The 25810-nt window shown below is 34.1% G+C and overlaps 1 protein-coding gene across 1 annotated transcript in view; it reads right to left on the reverse strand.

Annotated features, from left to right (window-relative positions):
* Positions 1-22645, reverse strand: part of LOC126965966 (synaptotagmin-15-like) — a 71818-nt gene extending 49173 nt beyond the window's left edge. The window contains exon 1 of the mRNA XM_050809811.1: positions 22496-22645. The gene's annotated coding sequence lies outside the window, so the exon portion shown is untranslated. The remainder of the gene's footprint in view (positions 1-22495) is intronic.
* Positions 22646-25810: the final 3165 nt, after the last annotated feature.

The following is a 25810-nucleotide window of genomic DNA, read 5'->3' on the forward strand; positions in this document are numbered from 1 at the left end:
AAAACTACTTCAATATCTGTTTTTCTAAGTATAGAATAGAATAATCCAACCCCAAAAGATAGATATAATATGATAATATTAGCTACAAAAATGGTTTAATAGATAAATTGCACAGAAAGAAAGTGCACAATCGGATTTTCCAAACTGTACACTAGGTTAAAGTTTGATTGAAGATGTAAGCCCTGTTAATTAATTTTTTTTAGCCCGGGCTGTAATCGGCGTGCGGTGCGAGTGAGGGCAAGAGAGCAGTCAGTTAGGGAAGAACTATCGAACGAGGCGGTTGTGTCGCAAGCAAATACCAGGAACACCAAGAATACCGTTCTTTTTACATAATTATAAGGCTTTGTGAAGTGTAGCTTTCATTACGTTTGTTAGTAAACATAAAACCGTGTGTTTATAAGACTGTGTTTAACTTGCTATCGTGATCAACGCCCACATCAATGGACAACCATGAGGACCATGTCCGACATGTATGACGGCCTTGCTCCGTCATTTTATAGGCCTTTACCTATTAAATTGCCGTTTTGTATGAAAAAATTAAAATGATTTTTGTTCATGTATTTTTCCGGCACTTTTATTCAAAAGGCGTAGTCCCTGACTCATGGAAGTCAGTCCTTGTCCATCCGATCCAAAAAAAAGGAGACAGTTCGGATCCGGCAAACTACAGGCCTATTGCTATTACCTCCCTGCTCTCCAAAATCATGGAGAGCATAATTAGCTGCCAGCTTTTGTTATACCTAGAGGGTCACCAGTTGATCAACGACCGACAATACGGCTTTCGCCATGGTCGGTCGGCAGGTATACCTAACACATAGATGGGCGGCGGCTATTGAAAGCAAGGGGGAAGGCCTGGCAGTTAGCCTGGATATAGCGAAGGCCTTTGATCGTGTATGGCACAACGCGCTCCTCTCAAAACTTCCATCATTTGGGCTTCCCGAGAGCTAATGCAAGTGGACCTCCAAGTTTGCGCGTTTACCACTTAAAAAAACCCCATTTGTCGTATCACCGCTCTTCGACAACACTTCGCTTAAAGCCTCGCCTAGTATCGGAATACTGGGTCTCGAAATCTCGAGCGATTGCCAATTCCGTGGCCATCTGGAGGGCAAAGCCAAATTGTCTTCGAAGAAGCTGGGCGTAATCAATAGAGCACGGCAATACTTCAAGCCGGCCCACATTCTAGCGCTCTACAAAGCGCAGGTCCGGCCACACATGGAGTATTGCTGTCATCTCTGGTCTGGCACACTCCAGTATCAGCTCGATCCATTTGACCGCGTGCAACGCAGAGCAGCTCGAATTTTCGGGGACCCAGTGCTCTGTGACTTGGCTGACACGTGACACGGCTGGATCACTTGGCGTTGCGTAGAGACGTCGCTTCATTGTGTGTCTTCTACCGCATTTATCACGGGGAGTGTTCCGAAGAGCTGTTTAACCTGATTCCTGCCGCCGAATTCCACCTTCGCACGACACGCCACAAGTTAGGATATCATCCTCACCATCTGGATGTGTGGCGGTCCTCCACAGTGCGGTTTTCAAGGAGCTTTATTCCACGTTAGTACGTGCAAGAAAGCTCCTGCTTTGCTTTGTAGTCAAAGCTGTGGAATGAGCTTCCTTGTGCGGTGTTTCCGGGACGATACGACATAGGTACCTTCAAAAAAAGCGCGTACACCTTCCTTAAAGGCCGGCAACGCTCTTGTGTTCCTCTGGTGTTGCAAGAGAACAAAACAAAAAAAAATCTTCAAAGGCATATTGTACTGCCTCTCGGGTATTCAATTATTTTCCCGCATCTAGTGATACAGTTTAGGTACCTAAACTGTATAATATTCTAAAATTCGTATCATGAAGTGCCTTTTACTGAATGGTGCTTGGATCGCTTATGAAGAATGAACGAAATAAATTTGTCTGTGGTCCGCGGTGTGAGAAAGAGATGACGCTCTACAGCCGTTGTACTAGTTTATCTCTCTTACTCAAACCATATGCGTTGCGTTTCGAAACCTAAAATGATATGATTTTAGCAGTTTTTTTGCGTAGAAAATACAAAAACACATTTTAAAATTGCGCTTGATAGCGTCAAATTATAAACCATTAAACCCTTTTTTGTGCTTATTAAATAATAGTAATATAAATAAATATAGTTCTTTTAATTACAAATTAAATAAATGCTTAGGTGTTTTCGTAAAAATAACGATATGAACGCACCTCCATTGATGTTTGATTTGACAGGACCACAGAGTACATTTTTTTAAATTCGTTCTTGCAAACAGGTTATAGCCCGGGCCCTTACTGCCTAGTCCTTAGTATTTTCATTTTTGGTATTTATTTTCAGTATTTTGTCTTACAAAAAAGTCCAATAAAGTATTCTCATCTCATCTTTCATTAATAAAATTTTCCTTTTCTAAATCCGTCAAGCTAATTAGATAGCTCTAATCACGTCGTGGTACGAAATAGCAAAGCAGTTCATTTTAGGTTGTCAATTGAATCGAAATAAGAGTTCATGGTAGGCCCGCAGTTCTTGCAACTTGGAGACCGTCTGCTGTGCAGTATGAGGTCGCGCGTTCTCGAGCAGGAGCAGCGGAGACGAGCGATTGACCAATGCTGGTTGGAGATGCTAGCTTCTCCATCATTGTGTTCAGTTCTTCACAGTACACATATGCAGTAATGCTCACCCCGTTTGTTAAGAAGCTGTGATGAATCACACCGGCGCTAGACCACCAAACAGTGACCATTACTGTTCTATGGGTAAGTTTTCATTTAGGGCATTGTTTCGGTGCTGAACCAGGATCCAGCCAACTTGCCGAGCGCTTGCGGTTATCATATAGAATCCATTTTTCATCGCAGGTAATAATGCGGTTCAAAATTCCTTCATTTGTGTGTCTCTTGAGCAGTGCAAGGCACGTCTCGACGCATACTTCGCGCTGGCGATCATTGAGTTCGTGGGGCACCCATTTGTCAAGCTTTTTTACCTTGCCAATTTGACGCAAATGGACCAATATTGTTTTGATGCTAACGTCGAAAGCTGTTGCTTATTCAGCCATAGATTGTGTATCATCAGCTTCCACAATCGCCTTTAATTCGTGATTGTCGACCAGTCTTCGGACGACCGCGAGGTTCATTCTTCAGGTCGAAAATTCCAGAACGGAAGCGAGCAAATCAATAACAGGTGGTGCGTTGGTTTGTAGTGTTAGCTCCGTAAACGTCGTTGATGTTGCGTGCCGCTTGTGCCGTGTTGCTGCCACGACGGTACTCATATTACATAATTACTCGAATTTTTGACGTATCCATGACGACGAAAAAGATTTAAATGCGATGAAAATGTAACACTAATCAATAAACAAATGACTACTTTTGGAAAAAGAATTCCATGTTTCTAAAATAAAATTAATATGAAATTAGAATTCTTAACCAAACAAAAATTATTTTGATTTGAAATGGCCTGTACTGCAGAACGGCAATTTTATAGAGAAAGGATTAAATATAAACTATAAAATAAAATAATGTCACTATAATTATACAATACCCGCAATAACATTCCCAAACCGACAAAAATTATGTTTTAATACATTCAACACCGGTTTGCAACCCTAATGAAAATCTACATAAATTTGCAATAAAGATATTTAGCATCACAAACATTAATTAATAGTGGCAACCTTTGTTTATATCAACTAACGTGGGATTTAAGATAAGCGGGTGGCGGAAGTAATTAGACTAAATTAAATTACGATGAAATATGAGATTATTATAAATAGAAATAAATTTCATTTATTTATTTTTCTCAAATATCTTATATGTACAGATATCAATCAGTTACATATTTGTTATCGCTACTAATATTACTTATAATTGTAATTAAAAGCTAATATATTAAATTTAAAATGAAGTTTGTTTGTTATGCTTTTACGTTGGAGCTACAGAATCGATTTTGATGAAATTGGGAACAGCGATAGACTAGAGCGTGGGAAATGCTTGACAGAGGCTACTTTTAATATCGGAGAAATCCATGGTTCCCACGGGATTTATGAAAAACTGAAATTCACGTCGATTGGCTTTAACTTATTTTTATTATTATTATTGTTATACTTATTTTTATTATTATTATAACTATACAAATAGTAGGTTTAGTTTACTATAGCAATCTTCCTCGAAATAAGATTCATATACCATGTTGGGAACGGGAGCAAAAACCTGAACCGGAACTGGAATAGAACATAAGATATTCTTCAATACCAAACTTGATTATTAGTACTATTAAAAACCCTTTATCTACGCGGACGAAGTCGCGGGCATCACCTAGTATTGTATAAAAGAAATCTAAATGCTGTATTTATGGCTTAGGGAAAGTTAATTTAGAAATTAGTTTACTTTATTTTTACTGTTTTATTGAGTCTTATAACTTAGAATACCGTTCAAGTGTGACCTGGACACATAGCAGAAGGGCTACGTACTATCTTACAAGGTATACTTCCATGTACGTTAAAAATTCTAAAAAAAAATTCTTTGTTTGCATTTTGCTTACGCGTAGAATATTTCAATTCTGGTTTCAATTATTCTACAGTAGCAATCTGTAAAAATTTCAGTAGTCTTACTATATTAAGATAGAGCTCAAGGACAGACAGACGTACAAACAGACGGATGGGCGTACAGAGGAGACCCGTTTATATTTCCTGTTTTAGTAATATCAGAAATCTCAACAGCAATAATAGTTCTAATTGTGGAAAACTATTTGTAGTGGAAAGCTAATAGGGAACCAAAGTGCTATGCCGGTATTTACGTAAAAGTTAAGGAGAAACTTAAAGTTTTCTAAGAGTTTTAACTACCCTTGTTAAAAAATTCTTATATGCGAGGCTAGTAATAAGTTATTCCCTTCCTATTATAGACCTTCCGGATTCACCAAGCTATTTCGATGGTACCAATTAAATTAACTGCCTTTTAATTGGTTTGGTTACTGTTAATGTTAAAAAAAAATTGAAAATCCAAAAGTGCCGCATCGAACGCTCATGCTATAATTTTTTTAAAAGTTAAATTTCGAATAAATCGAATCACCTGCGTTTTTAAAAAAAAAAAAACAGAAGGCCGACAGTGTTGATTTTCGAAAGGAACCTTCTTTGCATAATTCTGAAAATTGTGAAAAAAGAAATTAAGTCGTTTCGTCAAGTTGTTCTCGAGATATCCCTAATTCCGTTTTTTTAAACCACTGACTAATTGGACGTCCACGATATTTTTTTTAATGATCTATTTTTTATATTAATACGTATTCGACAACTTAAAAAATCTCAGCTTTATATTGACGTGCTTTTTATAATGTGTAAGAGTAATAGAAAAAAAAATGCAGTTTAAAGAGTGGAAATCGTGTGACCTTGACAGGTCGGTTATAAAGCACAACCTCGCCGCTTCGTGTTCGAGGCGTGCAATAGTGTATAGATATTTTAGGTAGTAATAGTAATTTACTTCAGAAAGATTTTCATTACTAGTAATTCACCTTCAAAGTAAATTATCCAGTATCTTTAAGGTAAGCTAAAATCTGTAGGTGATACGAAAAATGACTTGTTACTTTAGTTCCGTTCGGATTTCAATTTCGTTACTAAAAATACGAGTGCCTTCCCAGAAATGGTAATCATAAACTCTGCAATAATGCTGCGTGGGTCGTTTCTGAAATCAAAAATGAATCAGATAATATTGAAGACTAAGCGTGGGCTCAAAAATATACAGCTGACACGATTGTTGAAACTAGGAAAGTTATTTTATTATTAAATCCATTCGGGAAATATTATTATATCATTTTCAGCGAACGTACAATGAAAATATCGTTAGATATGATAAGTCTATTGACCTATTCAGCGACAAAATAAGAAAAACGGATTGTGTGGTTTTGTGAAACCACGGTAATTTGCATTAAACACCGACAAAAACAAAAAAATAGCGTGGAGCACTGGCACAAATGAGTAATAGTCTATACACTACACGGTCAGCTGCTGCGAACTATAGACGCCGCCTGACCGTCACGCGACATGCAACACACAGACGAAATAGTTTGAGACGATGTAATAAAAGATTCAGTTTAAAATTTAAAAATAAATTAAAACACTCGATTCTGTAGCAGTAGATGTCAGATAGATTATAAAATAAACATTTACATATTAACTTTGTTTACACCTTGCTTATTACACGCTTTATATTAGCTTCACCTGTATGTAATGATTGTTTGTAACCGACTCATTTGGGCGCGATTTTGACTCACTTTAAACGGCCAGATTTCGTTCAAACTTCGTAGATTTATTGAAGACTAAGGACATTACATTAATTTGATAAAATTAATCCATTTTTCAATTTTCAAAAAAAATTTTTACTAGTTTATATAATTTTCATCCATCGTCGATAAGGCTACCTGCCTTATCGACGATGGATGAAAATTTTAAATTTGTTTTCTTTTTTTTTAGTTCGTTTGTTAATCAAAAGCGTTTTTAGGCTTTTCTTAAACTACTATTTTTATATAAATTTTAACCTTTTGTACAACTTGTATTTATATGTATGATAATAAATGTTATATGTATCTTTAGCACCTCAGATTAACCATGATTTATGTTATCGTATCACATGTTTTTCTTCTGTTGGTGGTTCATAAAAAAATAAATGAACTTCAAAAACCGAGACAATTTTCAATTTGAGTGCAAGTTCAAATCAAATTTGAATACAACATTTTATGAACGATGCGGGACTAGAACCCACGATCTCTCGCGTTCAGTGCGAATGCTCTCTCAACTGAGCTAACCATTCGAGTGACGTATCGTCATAACATTGAGTGCATGTTCTTTATCACCTCCTCCAATTTGAGCTGATGATCCCATCATGAGGGAACTCCTAAGATTTTAAGCCCTCCATCTTAGGACATTAAAATCCTACATCTTAAATCATGACTATCTAGACGCATAAATCATCTAAGCCCTATATAATAGCTCGTTTTTGGTTTTCACGACAGTAAATTAAGCATCTGTATGCAAAAATGGCCACCAAAAGTTTTAAACAGATAGTTAAGGGAATCCAACGAAGCAAATTTAAAGGGAATGAAAACAGCGAACTGATCTGGTGATAAAGGCATCAGGTAAGTGTGGGAACTCCTTAACAGAACCATTAATCCTCACCGTGTTTGTGCCTATTAGAATTGCCATGAGACGTACTTTTCCTAAGAAATACGTCTTTTCTATAGTATGTAATGGTATGGTCCCAATTATGCACGTATACAATTACTACTTATTCACAGAACTCATAGTACGTGCAATTGATAAATTTGAGCAAACAAAAACCGTAGTAACATAAAAATGGTATATAAATAAATGCATTGGTATACATTTATTTATTTAAAGGCTAAATTGCGTAACGATCATTAATGCTCTGTTCACATTATTCCAGTAGAGTAATCCAGCGAGTTCACCGCTGGACTGGATCATATCATCCACATTATTCCTGTCATTCAAAAGGTGTACGATCGATAACAGTGAAGTGCCACTGCTTTCAAGAAAGAAGTTTAGAAATTGTTTTAAAACTGTTCTATTAATACTGTTAGAAGAAGAAAAGAAAAGAGAGGATTTGAGTGAGAAATTTATACAATTAGCGAAAGAAAGGAAAAAAGAGGCTTAACGATGCTTTTGCAACTGAGCTCTCTGAGCGCATAAGGAATGGACTGGAATGTATAAGGAATAATGTAAACAGAGCATAATATTTGTTCGGTTGCTACCTATTTATCAAAACTTGTCAAAACATCACCATATCTGACGTAGATTTAGTTATTGGAAAATTCGCCTACGTTCAAATATCATTCGATTTGTGTCGGAATAGATTCCACATGAATAGCGGGTAGCTTATTATTATTGATGTTCTAATATATCATGCTAAATTACACTTGCTCCATATTTATAATAGAATGATCTACCTTTAAGCGTCCGATGGGGAATATTCATATTATGATATGCAGGTCGGCGAAAGAGTCCTTTCGCATAATATAATATAGTATGTATGAGCTTATAATAATAACTATATAAATAATTCACACTTTTACACAAATTATCTTGCCCCAAACTAGGCATAGCTATGGTTACAAGACAACGGTATATTTAATACAATATACTTACTTAAACATACATAAATACTTATAAACGTCCAAGTCTCGGAAACAAACATCCCCATAAACCAGTGTCATTCTTTAATAAAAAACGCACATTGCGAAAAAAGCATTCCCGACTCGTGGTCACACCAGTGTGAATACGAGTAATTTTTTTTCTTCGTCGTCACACCAAGTGTTTTACTTCACCCTGTTGGTAATTGATATAAGTGATGTGTCAATTTCTATTCTCATGATCTCGACATTCTCGATAGTTTAGATAACGAATTACTATAGACGGAAAATGTTTCTTTCCTCGTCTTTACACCACGGGTTTTACTACACCTTTTATATCTTAACGTTAGTGGTGTGATAAATACAATCTGCCAAAATAGGCAAGATGTATAACTTTTGTACATAGGTATATTAATTAACGTAGTATTTCCATAAAATGGCCTAAAGTTATATAATTATTAATAAGATTCGTTTGCGCATTAATAACCAATTTATCTTTTTCAATTTGCCTCTTTTTTCTTGGGCTGTAATGGAAAAAGATCAGTATCATGTTATTATATGAAAATGGGGATGTATGTGACGGGCAAAGAAGCCGTAGAAGCAAAAATGCCCAACGTACAAAAATAAGTTTTCACTGCAACAATAAAAAAAATCATTCAAACCGTAGAAGCAAAAATGCCCAACGTACAAAAATAAGTTTTCACTGCAACAATAAAAAAAATCAAACACCAAAAAATTTGTAGTTAAAGTTGTATTCAAATTCAAATATTTTTATTCAAAAAGGATTCAAAATCACTTATTGAACGTCAAAAACTACCACCCATTCAAAATATACTGCCTCAGACCTGAGAAGAACGGGCGCAAGAAACTCAGCGGGCTTCTTTTTATAAAATATGGATTAAAATTTAATATCGTACAATAAACATTTAAAATCAAAGAGCCTGAGGGTGTCTGCTTTATTCCCAGTCTGGTTACCTCTGGAAGAAGTGGTATCATTAAGAAAATCATTTATGTTATAATAACCTTTCCCACGCAAACGTTTATCACAATTCTTTTAAATTTCGTAACACATCTATTTTGTACATTTTCTGGGATCATATTGTAAAAGCGTATACATCTTACCGAGTAGTAGTATAACAAGTTTATGTTTGTTCCTCGTGTTAACATTATAATTCTGACAGTTTCTAACAAATTCCTTAATGTGCTTATGAACATTTAGAACATTATCAAGAATGTATATTGAGATGCAGCAGTTAAAATGTTTATTGCTATAAATTTTTCTCTTAATGATTATTTTGGACGTAGGTAGACACAAATATGATATTAATATCGGTTGCACTGCCCCATAACAATACACCATAACACATAATACTATGAAAACAACTAAAGTAAAATAATCGCGCCGTATCTGTGTCAGTTAACTGTCTAACTTTTTTAACCGCACATGCTGCAGAACTAAGCCTAAAAGAAACTAAACGCCTATTTTCCCTTGTTTGGTATTAATAATGTATATTCATGTACTACATGGGTAACAATGAAAATGTTTAGAACTGGCCAGTTAGAAACATTGCTAATTAAAACTCATTTTGAATTTCAATTTTAGAACTCTTTGGTAACGTAATGTAGTATATTGCATTCATTTGTCATTTGTTTTTGTGAATTGGCGGCAAATTTAAAACTCTTGTTATACGTGAAAATTAGGTTCTTTTAACGCGAGAAAATTTTCGGTCAATGATTTATTATGACTTTGATTGTGGGCTTACTCACCAACAAAGGCTGCGATAAGTATTTCTTTATGAAGCCCCATCTCGTGCCACTATTTACAATTATTGGTTTAACAAGTTTAAGCGTGGACGTAGGAAACTCAATGATCACGACAGCAGCGCCATCGAAGCAGGATCCTCCTTCACCACGACAATGCTTCAGCGCACTCCGCAAAACGGACTGTTGAATATTTGGCTGTGGCAAGTGTCGAGATAATGAGTCATACGCCATACAGTCCTGACCTGGCGCCCTGCGACTTTTATTTATTCCCAAGAACTAAAGATAAAATTTGAGGTATTCGCTTTACGAGCCCCGAAGATGCGGTAAAAGCGTACGAAAATGCCATAGGAGAGACCCCTAAGGAAGAATGGGCCCACTGCTTTTCTCAGTGGTTCCATCGAATGTGACGATGTGTAGATAGGAAGGGAGATTACTCCGAAAAACAATAAAAGTATTGGCAACTTTCTACATTAAGCCCTTTCTCATTTTCTAAACATTTTCAGTGTTACCTAGGTATATATGCATCATATTTCATAACAAGAAACAAACAACATGACCTACACAAAATATCATTCTCTTCGTAATTTTAGCGATTTATTTATTCTGATACAGATATAAATAAAACTAGCTTCACTCAGTACTAGAAAACTAGGGCACCATATTTTAGATTGTCTACGGACTATTTCTAGTAAGACAACACTATAATGTATTGTTTTAAAATAATTTCAACGAGTCCATGTAAAATAGATAAAATTTTAAAAAGAAGTTATGAAATCAAATAAAAATCACTTTACTAACGTAGGTCACAGAAATGACACTTATGAATGTCAAAAAAAGACTTTTCTTACAAAATATACCGCTACTTCGTAAAGGGTTGAGCTAATGAGAAGAAGTAGCAAGAAACTCATTGCCACTCTTTTAAATCAACATTTACACCTTTCATTGCAATTACAATATAAATAAAATAAACTAAGTTTTCCCACATAAAACAAACACAAATAATTAATTTTGACTCAAAAAGGTAGTCTTCAATAAAAAATAGTAACTACATACTTATAATACCTACTTCAACATAATATATCAAATTCAGTAGGTACAAATATTAAGAAGTAATCTACTTATTTAAGTTACGTACCTACGTTACGTGCATCTAGAAAAGTACGTCCGAACTTAATAAAGCTAGGATAGCATGTTTTTTAAATAAAACACTTTTCAAAGAATAAAAATGCTTGTAATTGTAACTGTGTTTTTGCATTCGTTCATTAGCTAACAAGATGTTTCAAGACCTTTTCAGAACACGTTTTCAGGCGGACTCTGTGCACAGTATTACTAAGACAATCCACTTCATCCATGTTTTCTATTTGCGTACGGGCTGAATTGAAGCGAATTCTAAAATACCACCATACAGCATTTTTTAAAAGTCCCATATCGTCCTCGAAATACCGGGCAGGAATTTCATGCTTGTAGAATTTTGTACAATGTTTGGTAGAATTGTTCAAGTGTGGTCGAATGTGGTAGAAAGTTCCTTGAGAACTGTACTGTGGAGGAACGCCGCACATACTGAATATGAGGATAATAATTAAGTTTGTGGCGTGTGGTGTGAAGTGGAATTGGGCGTGAGGAACTAGGTCAAACGGCTGTTCGGAACGAGCATAGTATTTAAAAAGTACTTACTTTGTATTATACAGGATGGTTTTGTTGTTTGTTGGACCTGTTTATTGGAATCTATATTATTAAAGGTAATTATTTAAGGCTTTCGTAGGCCTATCGATAGCTACTTAAAAGGACTATTTAATATATGACAAAATAAAACAACAAAATATTATGTATAGTTTACTGAATGTAATCGAGAAAAAACCTACTGCAGTTTACAGAACCACCTATTACACACACTATAAATAAATAGTAGCTAAATAAACGAAAAACACCGTTTTTATAGAAAACTGAACTAAAAAATGGAAATCTTATTTTAAAAATTTAAAATTAACACCAATTCCTGCCTTATTAAGATGAAAATTGAATAAATTAAATCTTAATTTGCAAATTGGAAAAATCGAATAATTTTATCAAACTAATGTACTTTCATCGGTCCTTGATAAATCTACGAAGTTTGAACGACATCTAGGCGTTTAAAGAGGGTTAAAATCGCGCCCAAATGAATCGGTTACGAACAAACATACATAAAGGTGAAGTTAATAAAGATCGTGTAAAAAAAATACGTTTAAAGAAAGCCACTTCAAAAACTAAAAAGTATAAAAAATCTTAATGAAGATTTAATTTCATACACCTTTTATGCGTTATATACCTTTAATATTAATCAAATAATATTATTTGCATGTACCATCTATTAATATTTTTGAAATCGGTGCCAAGGCAAATGTACCGAAGAGTACAAGTAAGAGTACCTACACTCGCCACGCGTAACTTTGAGCGGGATAGCTTCGTCCAGCACAAAAAAATCCAAGTGGGCAGACGTCGTTGATAATTACAGTAAGTAACTTGTTTATAATACTAAGTTTTATTACATACAAATATTATAATCTAATTGATATTTAAGGTTTGCATAAGAGGTGTATTAAATTAAATATTCGTTAAGATATTTTATATTTTTTGCACGCGTGAATTGCAATTTCCATACAAACTTATATCGCTGATAAGCTATACGTCCTTCCATTGACAGACAGCGTGTACGGATAAGGTGAGTTACCTTCGATAATTTTATTGGGACAGAAAAGTCAACGATAGTCAAGATTGTTATCTCAAGTAAATAATAAAACTGAATATTGGGAACAGCCGTTAGAAAGTATTGACCAAATTCTAATAACTTTATATTATGTTTTATTTGCTTAAGTTCTTCATTCAAACTGAAACTTTGTTTGAATTGGTTTGGGACGGTGACACACAATGTTTCCGTTCAATCAATGAACTTTATCAGAACTAAATTACCATTCAGTTGTTTGAAAAGCGCAAATTACAAATGAGGGTATTGTTTATGTGAATAATGGTCCTGTGTCTGTTTGTAGTAGTTACTGTGATGTCTATAATTTAACTTTGTTTTAATAATTATATGGTTTCATATTTCAAACTTCCGATTCTTATATGATTCTACCAGTGGGAGGCTCCTTTGCACAGGATGACGGCTAGATTATGGGTGCCACAACGGCGCCTATTTATGTCGTGAAGCAGTAATATGTTAGCACTATTGTGTTTCGGTATGACGGGCGCCGTAGCTAGTGAAATTACTGGTAAAGCTGTGATTAGTAACTTCTCAATTAACGTTAATTGGAAGCTACATGTTATGAGTATCTTTTGCCAATTTCACAAGCGAAAATTATGTCTTGAGTAACTACTGATTGGTTAAGTGAGTAATGAATCTATCACACGTCATATTCGTTCAATTTTACGTCAAATATCACTTGTCAAACGTCATTGCAGATTGTCATTTATGATTTTGTTGAATGTTGAGCGTTCATTTCACTGTTTAGCGCCAGATGTTTGTTTGCTTTTGAAACTAGTAAGCATCTGGAAATAGTATAATACAGTTTTTGTCATTTAGTGGTTACTTGTGTGTGTTGATAAAATTAAAAGAGAGAGAAGTGCATACTTTACACGAGAGGGATATTTTGTTATTATTAAATAGAAATATGGTGATATCTTGGAATTTAACTATACGCATACTTGGTATTTGTTCCATGGTAGAATAATCTAACTCGATCAATTGATGATCAATCAAATCGAATAAATCCATAATATCTAATAATTTATTTTTATGCTACCTGTGAAAAGATGCACAAAACAACAAATGATAATAATAGTAGGCACATAATATCATGTAACTGTCAAGTAACCGTGCTAATTGGCAGAAGATGTGGCAAGTTAGTTACGGGACAGTTAATCTTGAGATTAGTGTTACTTTAAGGTCGTGAAATTCGCATGATATGTTACTATTGACTTTACTCAGTGATTAGCTTACTTGATAGTTTACTTGAATGTGGTGAAAGAGGGCCTTAACATCTTATTTATCAAGGTGACGAGCGCAATTGTAGTGCCTCTCAGAATTTTGGGTTTTTTTCAGAATTGTTATGAGCAGGGCGTATCAAATACTATCAGCTGAACGTCCTGCTCGTCTCGTCCCTTATTTTCATATAAAGAAAGATTATTTAGAGAATATTCATAGCTGACCTATATACAACTATTATTATACTTTAAAAGACTTAATTTAATTAAATCCCACAGAGAAATAAACAGATAACATTTGTATTTTGAAAATAATACTTTACTAACTAACATTGGTAGATTAATTATAAAAATAACGATTAACACCCACTTACGAGGACCATTACAACTAACTTTTATTTAAAGATATCAGCACAAAAGCAACAATGCAAACGATAAAGAAAAACAAAAAGCATGTAGTTTTGTACTCCGTAGATAATAAAAAACTTAAAATTGTAATAAATACTGAGTTGACTTATTTATTAATTAAAACTAGTGATGGGCCGAATGTGGTTTGAACCCAATAAAAACATCTGACCAACCGAAAAGTTCGGGTTTTTTGCTGTAGGTACTTACTTAATAGCGATAATCGTGTTTTATTAATGCACACAAAGAATTATATCATTTATTGAATTTTTAAATAGTTTATTTCATTCAAAAACAATTTGTTATTTTTGAAAGTAATGACCCTCACTTCTGGGATTAATTACACAAATAAAATTTGAAAACAAAATTTATGAACGATGCGAGATTCGAACCGGCGACCGCTCGCGTTCCGTGCGAGCGCTCTTCCAACTGAGCCAACCGTTAGAGTGAAGTATCGTTGATAAATCTTGTATGCCTAGTTCAACACTCAGGTTGTGGCTTAATCTCATCGCACGCATTCAATTTTGTTTTCAAATTTTATTTGTGTATTTGATTAATTTAATATCATTATTTAATTTAATATATATTGAAAAATATTCGGCCTCCGTCACAATTTCCCAGTGACAATATTTACGTTCAAAAAGTGGTTACTTAACTTAAAAAGTTTTTCGTACCAATTTGGTAAATCTAATCTTTATGTCCAAATCATTGCTACTCAATAATTATTCATTGTAGAGATTTTTTATGTAAGATTTAACTACAAAAATTCTCAAAATAATAATCAAATGATATCTATTTCAACAAAAAAAAATGACTGGTCGGATTCTCATCTTCAGTATTGTCATTCTTATAACTTATCAGACTTCTGATTTTTTTTTTCATTTAAATCTTTCTCGTTATGCGAGAGAGTAAGTATCCCATTATGTTACAAAAGTTTAATAAAAAATAAAGATTCCAAGGAACTCCTGAAATTTTATAATAAAACATGTATTATTTTTCAACAATTATGATATAAAAAGTGTCCAAGAAAATGAAGGTGAAGAATTAAAATATCTTAGTTCGTAAATTGACACATTGACGCTAAAATCCAACGGCCGGTAAATGTCGAAGTAACAGCTGCTGTTCAGATATCTCTTATCTATTATATAATCTCAGCTAATCCCTTGGCACTCATTGAAATGACATTTCTACTGTACAAAGAGACATCTGTAGATAACGCCAGGAAATCAAGCTATACACAGAGCTTTTCATCGCTGAAAGTTTGTGTACATTTTCTTTGTAACCAGTTAAAATTGAGCCGGATTAACTTGAAAAGCGTGATTTAAAAATGGGTGCAAAAATAACACGGCAAAGAGTAAAATTGTTAAAAAAATATTTGCTTAACGAATTATTCATTAATCCAATTAACACACTTTCCACACATTATTGAGGAACTCAAAACTAGGCACAGGCTGTTTCTATTATGGGTACAATTAGTTTTATGGGTACATACATAAGTCAAGTTTGTAAATCTTTTGTTAGGTTAAATAGTTTGAGTAAGTATCCCTGAAATAATATCTAGTCTTTCCGTAAATACTGAAACAAAGAAAAAAAATGTCTATTGCAAATATCATTTATAACTTGTATAGTGTGTTAGTTTAATACATAATTATAAAACAATTTAAAATATAAAAAACTTATTTGAAGTCCTTTAAATGTTGAGGCCAGTTATTAATAGAAGTACGCACTCTTTCCATGGGATGATACTTCATTGCCAATCGTACGGATTGTTTTAGGGACTTCAAATTATCATGGTTTTTAGAGCAAGCCGTACTCTCTAAAACTGACTTTAAATCATAATTCAGCGGATTAAGATCGGGACTAGACGACGACCAGTCTTCAGCTCTGATGAAGTCCGAAACGTTCGTTTCCAACCAAGACTGCGTAGACCGAACTTTATGGCCCGGCGCCGAATCTTGCTGGAATGACTATTCTTGGTTATTAAACATGGTGTTGTTAACTTAAAACTACCTTCACCACTTTCACTACCTCCTCAAGAATGGTATCTTGATACACTTGTGCCGATGTTTTGATACCTTTTAAACAAATTATGGCTCATTCACTCCTTCATAGCTAATACACCACAAAACCATCACTGAAGTCGGAAAGTGCCCACGTTGCACTCTGTTGACTAATAAGATAATAAGTAAGACTAGGAAGCTTCGGTATAGAATACGGTCATTTCATTTGTTAAAATGTTCAATTTTATAAAAAAATTCATCCATAAACAAAATTTTCTGTGACCTCCCTTTGCGTACCGCTTCAGTAGTTGTTTCGATTTTACCACCCTTTTCTCTCTTAAATTATCAGTTAAGAATTAATTACCAGTACGTCTCTTATAGGCTGCAAGTCCGAAGTCATATTTTAAAATACGCGACACGGTTCTAGGTGCTACTTCATCTCATGAGATAAAATATTTTGCTTACGGACAGGATATCTTCGAATTCTTTCCCTTACTGTTTTGACTACCTTTTTCGTACGAACACTACGTGGACGGCCAGATCTTTTTCTGTCACAAACAGAGGAAGTCTCACTGTATCTGTTAATAGCCCGGTACACAAACATTTACCTAATACTAAGCGTATGGAGAATTTAAAAAATTATATTTAACTCCATGCCTACTTTGTGTAATGCTAATTGCATTAGGCATCGATTCGGTTCTCTTTATCACCCCACTCTATTCTAATAAATGTCACGTGAACGTATTGTCGCCAAAAAGAGAAAACTTAATGAACAATCATATAAAAATTACAGATTGCAAATTCAAATGTAATATTTTGTTTATTTTTAATTGTCACAGGATTTGAAGCCAGACTAAGTAGAAGTAGTAAGTAGAAATTGATGAAAGTGTATTTATTTTTGTTTTATTTCCATTTAAACTACAAGTTACTACCTAAAACCAATAAATCTATTTAATAATATTAAAATATTATTCGCTTTCTAACGAGGATGTGAAATGGAAACAAAAATATTTTTGCAACTGTACTTACAAATAAAATTTCAGCAAGGTGTCATGTTGATTCGCCCGAGTTGTACTTTACACTTACCATCAAAGGGTTCTGACTGTGTTAATTGAGAAGCAATTATTTTCATTCAAATGTTTATATAAACTCTAAGCGTGAAAAACAATCTTGCTTGTTAGACAAGTTGATAAGAGTTTCAATTTTTCTAATGGAGATAAGACTCAACAAAAATTATTCATTTTATGTAATATTTTAGTTCTGCGGTATTTAAGTAAAATAAGTTTTGTTCGTATTTATTTATAATTGTATTGTATCTTATTAAATAATTGTATTATATTGTATCTTAGTATTAGTTCTTATGTTGTTAAAATTCAAAAATTATGTAAGTTTTACTTGCATGTCGTCGTTGCCTGTAAGTGCAATAACACTTAGACTTATTTAGAATTATATTTAATGTAATTAGTTAGTGATTATTGTGTTGGTGATGCTAATAAATAAATAAATAAGGAACTGTAACGATAATTTTGAATATACGTTGGTTAATTTTGCTTCACTCTGTAATATTCACATATAAACCTTCCGGCTTAAGCCTTAACAAAGGAACTGTTCTATAAAGACGCGTAAATAGTTGCAGGTTCAAACAAAAACTGCTCAGGAAAGTACTAAAAGGTGTTATTAGATTCAAAAGAGGATATGAGCGAAATTTGTTAGGATCTAATGTTTGTTTTCCACACGGAACGATATTATGAACAAAACTTACTTGCATAGCCTTGTGAGGTGATAACAATTTTAAGAATTACCATAAATGTTTTTTCTTGACGTCATAGCGGCATTAGTATTTTTTTATGAAATTTTTTATGAAATTAAGGGACGAGACGCGCAGGACGTTCAGCTGATGGTAATTGATACGCCCTGCCAATTACAATGCAGGGCCGCTCAGGATTATTGATATACCCAAAAATTCAGAGCGGCACTACAACTGCGCTCGTCACCTTGAGACATAAGGTGTTAAATCTCATTTGCCCAGTAGTAACACTAGCTACGGCGGCCTTCAGACCGAAGCACAGCTTCACAGCTTCACATTACTGCTTCACAGCAGAAATAGTCGTCGTTGTGTTACCTATAATCGAGCCGGCGTCCTGTGCTAAGGAGCCTCGCACTGGTAAATATAATATATTGACACACCCCTGTACAAATTATCTTGCCCCAAACTAGGCATAGCCGGTACTATGGGTGATTTAATACAATATACTTACTTAAACATACATATAAACATCCATATATTATATATTCATATACTCATACTATATTCATCATATAAATGATTACACCTACCGGGATTTGAACCCTGGACCTCAGTAAAGGGTCAGGGTCATTAAACACTGGGCTATATGGGTCGTCAAAAAAGTGTAAGCTTTTCTCAAAAGCCTTCAACGTTGTTTCATTATATCGTGGGTACAGGCTGGTGTAAAGTAAGTATATTTATCTACACCCATGCTATAAATCCTCTATTAAAGATTCTGAAACAGTTAGCTTATTGCCAACATTAAAACACCCAATGTTCTAATAACTATTACATCACCCAAAAGAGTGTTGTAATGTTGTACTGAATTTCATAACAACACTCCTATTTTTTTTTTCATTCCCTTCATGCTCAAACAGTTTTAACAGACAGCCACATTCTTATAGCTCGATGCATGGCATCTGTATAAATTTCAACAAAAGAACATTTTGGTTTACGCGCGTTCTACACCACCAGAACGACGCGCGCCGTAAAAAAAAGTATGTTATTCGAATCCCCGCCATTTTCTTCGATATTTTTATTGTTTTGTTTACAAAAATGAGCGATTAATTTCCAAAAGAACATAATATTCAAATGAATTTTTATTATTGCACTATACAAAATGTAGATTACTACTAAAATAAATAATTCTTTCATTAATACATAGTTTATTTGTATATAATCAATAATGGATGATATTAGGTTACTACTAGGACTGGCTGTTTTAATATTAGCAGTAAGCTAACTGTTTCAGAATCTTTTAGAGGATTCATATTATGGGTGTAGATAAAGTTTTGTATGCAACTATTGATAATTAGGTATTAAAACACTCATGTGATACTATTGTCACACTCGGCTTCGCCTTGTGAGATAAATCCACATTCGTGTTTTAATACCCCTTATTACACAACATTTGCATAAATAACTAATATCTACACCCATGCTGTAAATCCTCTATTAAAGATTCTTAAACAGTTAGCATAATGCCAACATTAAAACACCCAATATTAAATAACCATTACATCATCCAAACAAGTGTTGTAATGAAATTCAGTACAACATTACAACACTCGTTTGGATGATGTAATGCTTACTAGGATTGGCTTTTTTTAATGTTAGCAGTAAGCTAACTGCGTCAGAATCTTTTAAAGAGGATTCATATCATGGGCGTAGATAAAGTCTTATGTGCAACTGTTGATATTTAGGTATTAAAAACACGCATATGATACTATTATCACCAATAAACTCACATTTGTGTTTTAATACCCCTTATTACATAACAGTTGCATAAATAATTATTTATTCTATGTATGTATATGTATTTATTTTCTATTTAAAAGCCTTGCGCTGTTTTAATATCCATTTTATGGGATATGTGCTAGGTAATTTAAGATAACTACTGCGGCTAGTAATTTCATTAACTTGTTTTCCTGGAGTTTTAATAGAGTGGGAACAGGCAGGTGTCGAGTTCGATTTCCCCTTTTTCATTTAAAATCTTAAAATATTTCGTACAGAGATCGAAACTACTGCTTCTAGTGCCAGGTCGACCTGTTATATACCTAGTTAATAAATCATTGTATTTGTTGGATATAATTACTAATTTTGACAGTAATCACGACAAGCTCTAAGGGTTTATGCATCTAATATACGATAATTATTTATATTAATACAGTAAATTATTTATTACTTTTTATGACTTAATTTATATTATTTAAATACTACTCATATATTGGATGCAGTAGGTACCTTACAAACTTATTTGATGTATATGTATTACAGTAAAAAATACAGCTAAAATACTCTATTTGATTGAAAAGAGTGGCCGTTGAGTTTCTTGTATGTTCTTCTCACGAGCTCAACTTCTTACGAACATATGGTAAATTCAGTCATTTAAAAGAAATATTTGGGGTGGTTGCTTAGTTGAGCTAACTACTGGGTAGCGAGTAACCTTATTTGCTTCCTTCATGACAATATTATATTAAATTACCGCTTAACACACCGGTAACGCTTTGATGGACTAAATGTGGTTTAATTAAATATAAACTAGTTCACGTGTGAACGTATTGCAACTACCTGTTTGTTTATATATTCCGTTTATGTTGACCTACCAATACCTCACATGCTAGTATTAAATTCATATCTATTAATTAAATATAGTAGGAAATAATAACACGATTTGAACTCGTTTACGTAAAACTGAGTGGTAGGTGAAATTGGGACTAACTCGTTTCCAGTTTCAAGCTAAAATCGCTTCTCGTTCGTCGCCCGCGGTGGACAAGTGCCTTAAACAAAGGATGTGTAGTGTTGTGTGTTTGTGAACATTGAACACGATGAAGATATGTCGGACGTAGATAGGGGCTCACTTTATGGCGTTAACCCTGACTCATTACTACATTAATAATACTTTACTAAGCGAATTATTTACTGCTGAGATTCACAAATTGAATCCGAATCGAGCAATACAGACTTAACGGTCGTTGAATTTCTGAACGATGATAACAAGCATATTTACTTCATTAAAGAAATATCTTTTCCAGCAGACACTTTTAAATAGATATGAAAAGTATATTATATAAAAAAGCAATTAAATAGCACAATGACTTGTGACGTGGGAAGATTGGTCAAAGTCAAATAAACTTTATTCAATTAGGCTTAAACTAAGCGTTTTAAAATCGTCAATATATTTTTTTTATTACTAAATTTACCATATGTTTATAAACAGTTGAGCTCGTGAGAAGAACATACAAGAAACTCAGCGGGCACTCTGTTCAATCAAATAGGGTATTTTACAATGGCTGTAATATACATAATAAAACAGTTTGTAAGGTGCTGCATCCAATATATGTAATCGTGTAGAATATGAATTATTTCAGAAAAACTAATAAAGTATAAATATAAATTATTGTATATTGGATGCATCAACCGTTAGAGCTTGTATTCATTGTTTGTGTAAGGATGCTTCATGAATGATTTTTTCGATAACTGTTACAATTAGTATTTACGTTTAACAAATAAAATGATTCATTAACTATAATAGGTCGACCTGGCATCACAAGCAGTTACGCAGTGGAAGTAGTCATGTTCAAACTTCGACAAACTTGTAACATGATTATACCAAGAATGTTTTTCATGTTATAAAGGATGAAATTCTCCATGTTTTATTTATCGTTGATTTCATAGATCTATACGCATTCTTGAGAAATGGATAGGCAAACAAAACGACAATAAAGTAATCCTTTAAGTAAGTCATCCTTGTAATTATTAAAAGTGTGATATGTAATGAAGGTCTTTTCCATATTTCGTATTAGATCAAATCTTTATCGTTTATCATAATATTGAGGTTTTTTCTCCTAATGATATTTTCCTAACGCACGTGAAGCAGTAATGTACAATAATTACTGTGGTTCAGTCTGAAGAGCGCCGTAGCTAGCGAAATTACTGGGCAAATGAGACTCAACATCTTATGTCTCAAGGTGACGAGCGCTATGGTAGTGCCGCTCAGAATTTGTAGGGTTTTTCAAGAATCGTGAGCGGCACCGCATTGTAATGGGCAGGGCGTACTAATTACCATCAGCTGCACGTCCTGCTCGTCTCGTCCGTTGTCGTTACATATTAGGTGTATTTAATTAAATGCTATTTATGAAAAAGTATTAGTTCGTTATCTTACCATAAATATATTATGAATATAACAGAACAGATAATACCACTACATTTAATAAAATACGCCAGATAACAAAAGCAATTAAAATGTTTTTGTGACAGGATTTTTATATTGTACATCCTGTATAATAATTTTAACGCTTCCATAATAACTTAACTATTAATATTTCAAGCTACAAAGTAACACAACTAGTTAATTTATAATTTAATTATGTTAAAAGCTGTAAACACTTAGCAAGGGAAATGGGAGGCAACTTTTGTGTCATGCACGTCATAATTTAATCAAACAATATCAAAGCTACAGGTGAATTTACTTACCCTCCAAGATAAAGACACGTACACACTAAGTTACAGTTTAGGGACACATTAACATGCTCGCTACTCTTATGCTTACATAAAACACTCCGCTGTTAATATACAGTCACGTACGAGTTATTCCCCTTTGCCAGAGAAACACCTGGAGCTCAACGATCCTTGTTGAATACTGGGCGGCATGAAACCATAAGTTCCTTTGTAAACTGCGCATGTGCTATCAACCAAGTTGCTGCATGTACAGACTACGTAAACTTTAATGTAATTTGTAAAATTATTAGTGTTTTACTGGTTTTCTAGGATAAAGAAGCAGTGTGTGTATTAGCAGTAGAATTTCATACGTTGGCATTTATTACACCGATGAATTATTTATATTTAATATTATTTTATGCATGAAAATCCTTCTACAATAACAATATAAGAAGTAAGTTTTTTTTTAATAATAACACGAATGATTACATGAAGTGAAATGATCACTGTACCAAAGATACTGGCGGCATTTCTGCATGGGATAGCTAGCTGATCCATTGGCTGAAGTAACAACCAATTCTTGCCGCTAAATTAAAGTAAAGAGTTAATTACAAGTAATATAAAACAAACTAATTAAAACATTTTTCTATTATCCGTTTCTAACACCTACAGAAAAAGTTGATAAAGAAACTAAATTCATGAATATATTACGGTTACACAAATACACATTAATACTAATTAAGATAAAATTATAGACAAACAGATACATTCAGAATTAACATGTGCAAAATAGAAACAAATACAAAATAGACCTAATAATGATCACTTCATACTACCAAACCCAAGGACCAATTATGGACTGAAAACAATTACATATGAAGGTACTAAACTGTACAATAGCCTATCTTCGGATAACAAAGATGCAGGCACTTTTAATTTATTCAAGCTCCGTTTAACCAAATGTATTACAGATGACACTTCCTTTGTCTAGTGAACACACAGTTTTATACCTATGTTTATCATACGGACGATTCATAGATTATTATTTATAAATATTGTAAGTTTATATGTTTTTAATGAGAATAAATTATCTTTAGACCTGGAAACCCAAGCATTAGCTTGTCCAATAGACCCTATATAGACCCGTAGATAGTTCTTTGTCTCCAAGCCACTGGCTGACTGAGATCGACATATTTGAGAGGTTTGCTGTCTTCGAAAATCGGAGCTGCTGTCCTAGTTCCAAGTGAAGTAGCTTGGACATGAGAAGCATGCAGAGTATCGACGCAAGACACATCATACATTACAGCACCGTTCCCCATGTCTAAGCTACTAGGGACATTTCATCAGGACGTCTGCCATCAAGGCACCATTTGGTATGACGACTTATACATGGGGCACACTAAAAGTTTTGCACTTCTAGCTAATCGGAACTATTTGAATTTCGAATTTTATATTTTTTGAAACGTTGCAACCTTCTTAGTAATAAAAAAACAATTGTTTTATCACACATCAAAGTTCTACGTACGCAACGAAAATGGAATCAAGTCGAAAAGATTTTAGAGCGATGATTTTTTATGATTTTAAAAGATCTCTGTCTATCCGCAAGACTATGTCACTCGTCTTCAAAATGCTTTTGGGTGAGAAGCACCTTTCTTGAGCACCGTGAGGCGATGGTTTGCTGAATTTGAGAGAGGTCGCTTTTCTTTACATGACGAGTTTCGTGACGGGCGGCCTTCAACTGCCGTCAATGAAAATAATGTTGCTACTGTTAAGCGGCTACTTGAAGAAAACCTGCAGTTTACCTATGAGACAATTCGAGGACTATTGGGGATTGGTATGAGCCAAATTCAGAAAATTTTATGCGAAGAATTGAAAGTTCGGAAACTTTGTTGTCGTCGAATCCCTCATGAACTGACAGCGGAGCAGAAGCGGGCTCGCGTGGAATGGTGCTCACAGATGCTAATGAAGTACGACCACGGACATCAGCATTAGCTGTTTATGACATTGTCACAGGAGACGAAACGTGGATTTATTTTTTTGAACCCGAAAAAAAACAGCAATCTAGTGAATGGGTGTGAAATGAGAACAAGTCAACAAAACGAAAAGACAAGCCAGAAACGTTGGTAAAAAAAAGATCGCATTTTTTCTCAGCTGCGGGTCCCGTCTGAACAATTCCACTTGAAGGTCAAAATCAATCAAAACATTTGTTTACCCTGGGTGATAAAAAAAATTCGCGAAAAACGACCAGTAAGCCGCGTTCTCCTACATTATGACAACGCTTCTTTACACACGGCCAACAAAACTAAGTCATTTTTAGCATCCGAAAAAGTACAACTCGTGACCCATCCTGTACATAGCCATTCCCCAAAATCAAAGATTTGATTGAGGTTTCACTTTTGCCAATTCCGAAGAGGCAGTGATAGCGTTCGATCAGCACGTAGAAAACATGCCTTCAGATCTGATGTCCTCCTGTTTTAAAAATAGGTTTGATCGCATGAAAAAATGTTTGAAATATAAAGGACAGTATTTTGAAAAGCAATTTACAAAATTTTGGTTACAACATTTTGTTTTTTAAGTTACGCAAAACTTTTAGTGAGACCTACGTACAGCCTGCTTTGTGCTAATAGTTATTGCTGAATAGATAATATAATTTAATCAACTCAATGAACTTACTAGTTTTTAAAGGTAAATAGAGGGTTACTTTCATAATTCTAAGGATCTTCGTTGTCTTTGAAATATTCTTTATAAAGGCAGAGTAATACACTTATTAAACTTTTACATTTTGTGAATGATACTTAAGATCATCATAAAATCATTAAAAATTGTTAATTTATTGGATTTTGTAACTTGTTTGCTGTGGTATTAATAGACTAGTTAAACTTAATCTAAAATAATTAGCATGAATAAAATTTAAGTCACATACATTTTCTTTACAAGACAAAATATTTCTTTCAACGAGCTATTCGAATTGTCACCGAGGTTTTTTTTATGAAAAAGGCGGGCAAACGAGCGTACGGGTCACCTGGTGTTAAGGCGACATTGAATGCCAGCGACCTTGAGCGATATGAGTACACGGCTGCCGGCCCGCCATCTATGTAACAAAGCCAATATTTTCAAAATTCTTGGGTGTAAAACAGTTTATATGCCTACAATCCTCGTTATTCACTATTAATCTGAATAAATGAACCTACACAAAAAAGTACAAGCTATAAGTATAACTTTTCTGAGAGAAGTACCAAAAAAATGCGTCACGCCATGCCAAAAAACTTGTTTAACTTCAAAGAAAAGTGGTAGTTCAAAAAGGCTCGGCAGTGTTAACTATAACCAACAGCAAGCATTAGCAACCTACAA

The sequence above is a fragment of the Leptidea sinapis genome, chromosome 9 (assembly GCF_905404315.1).
Source record: "Leptidea sinapis chromosome 9, ilLepSina1.1, whole genome shotgun sequence".
Taxonomy (NCBI): Eukaryota; Metazoa; Arthropoda; class Insecta; order Lepidoptera; family Pieridae; genus Leptidea; species Leptidea sinapis.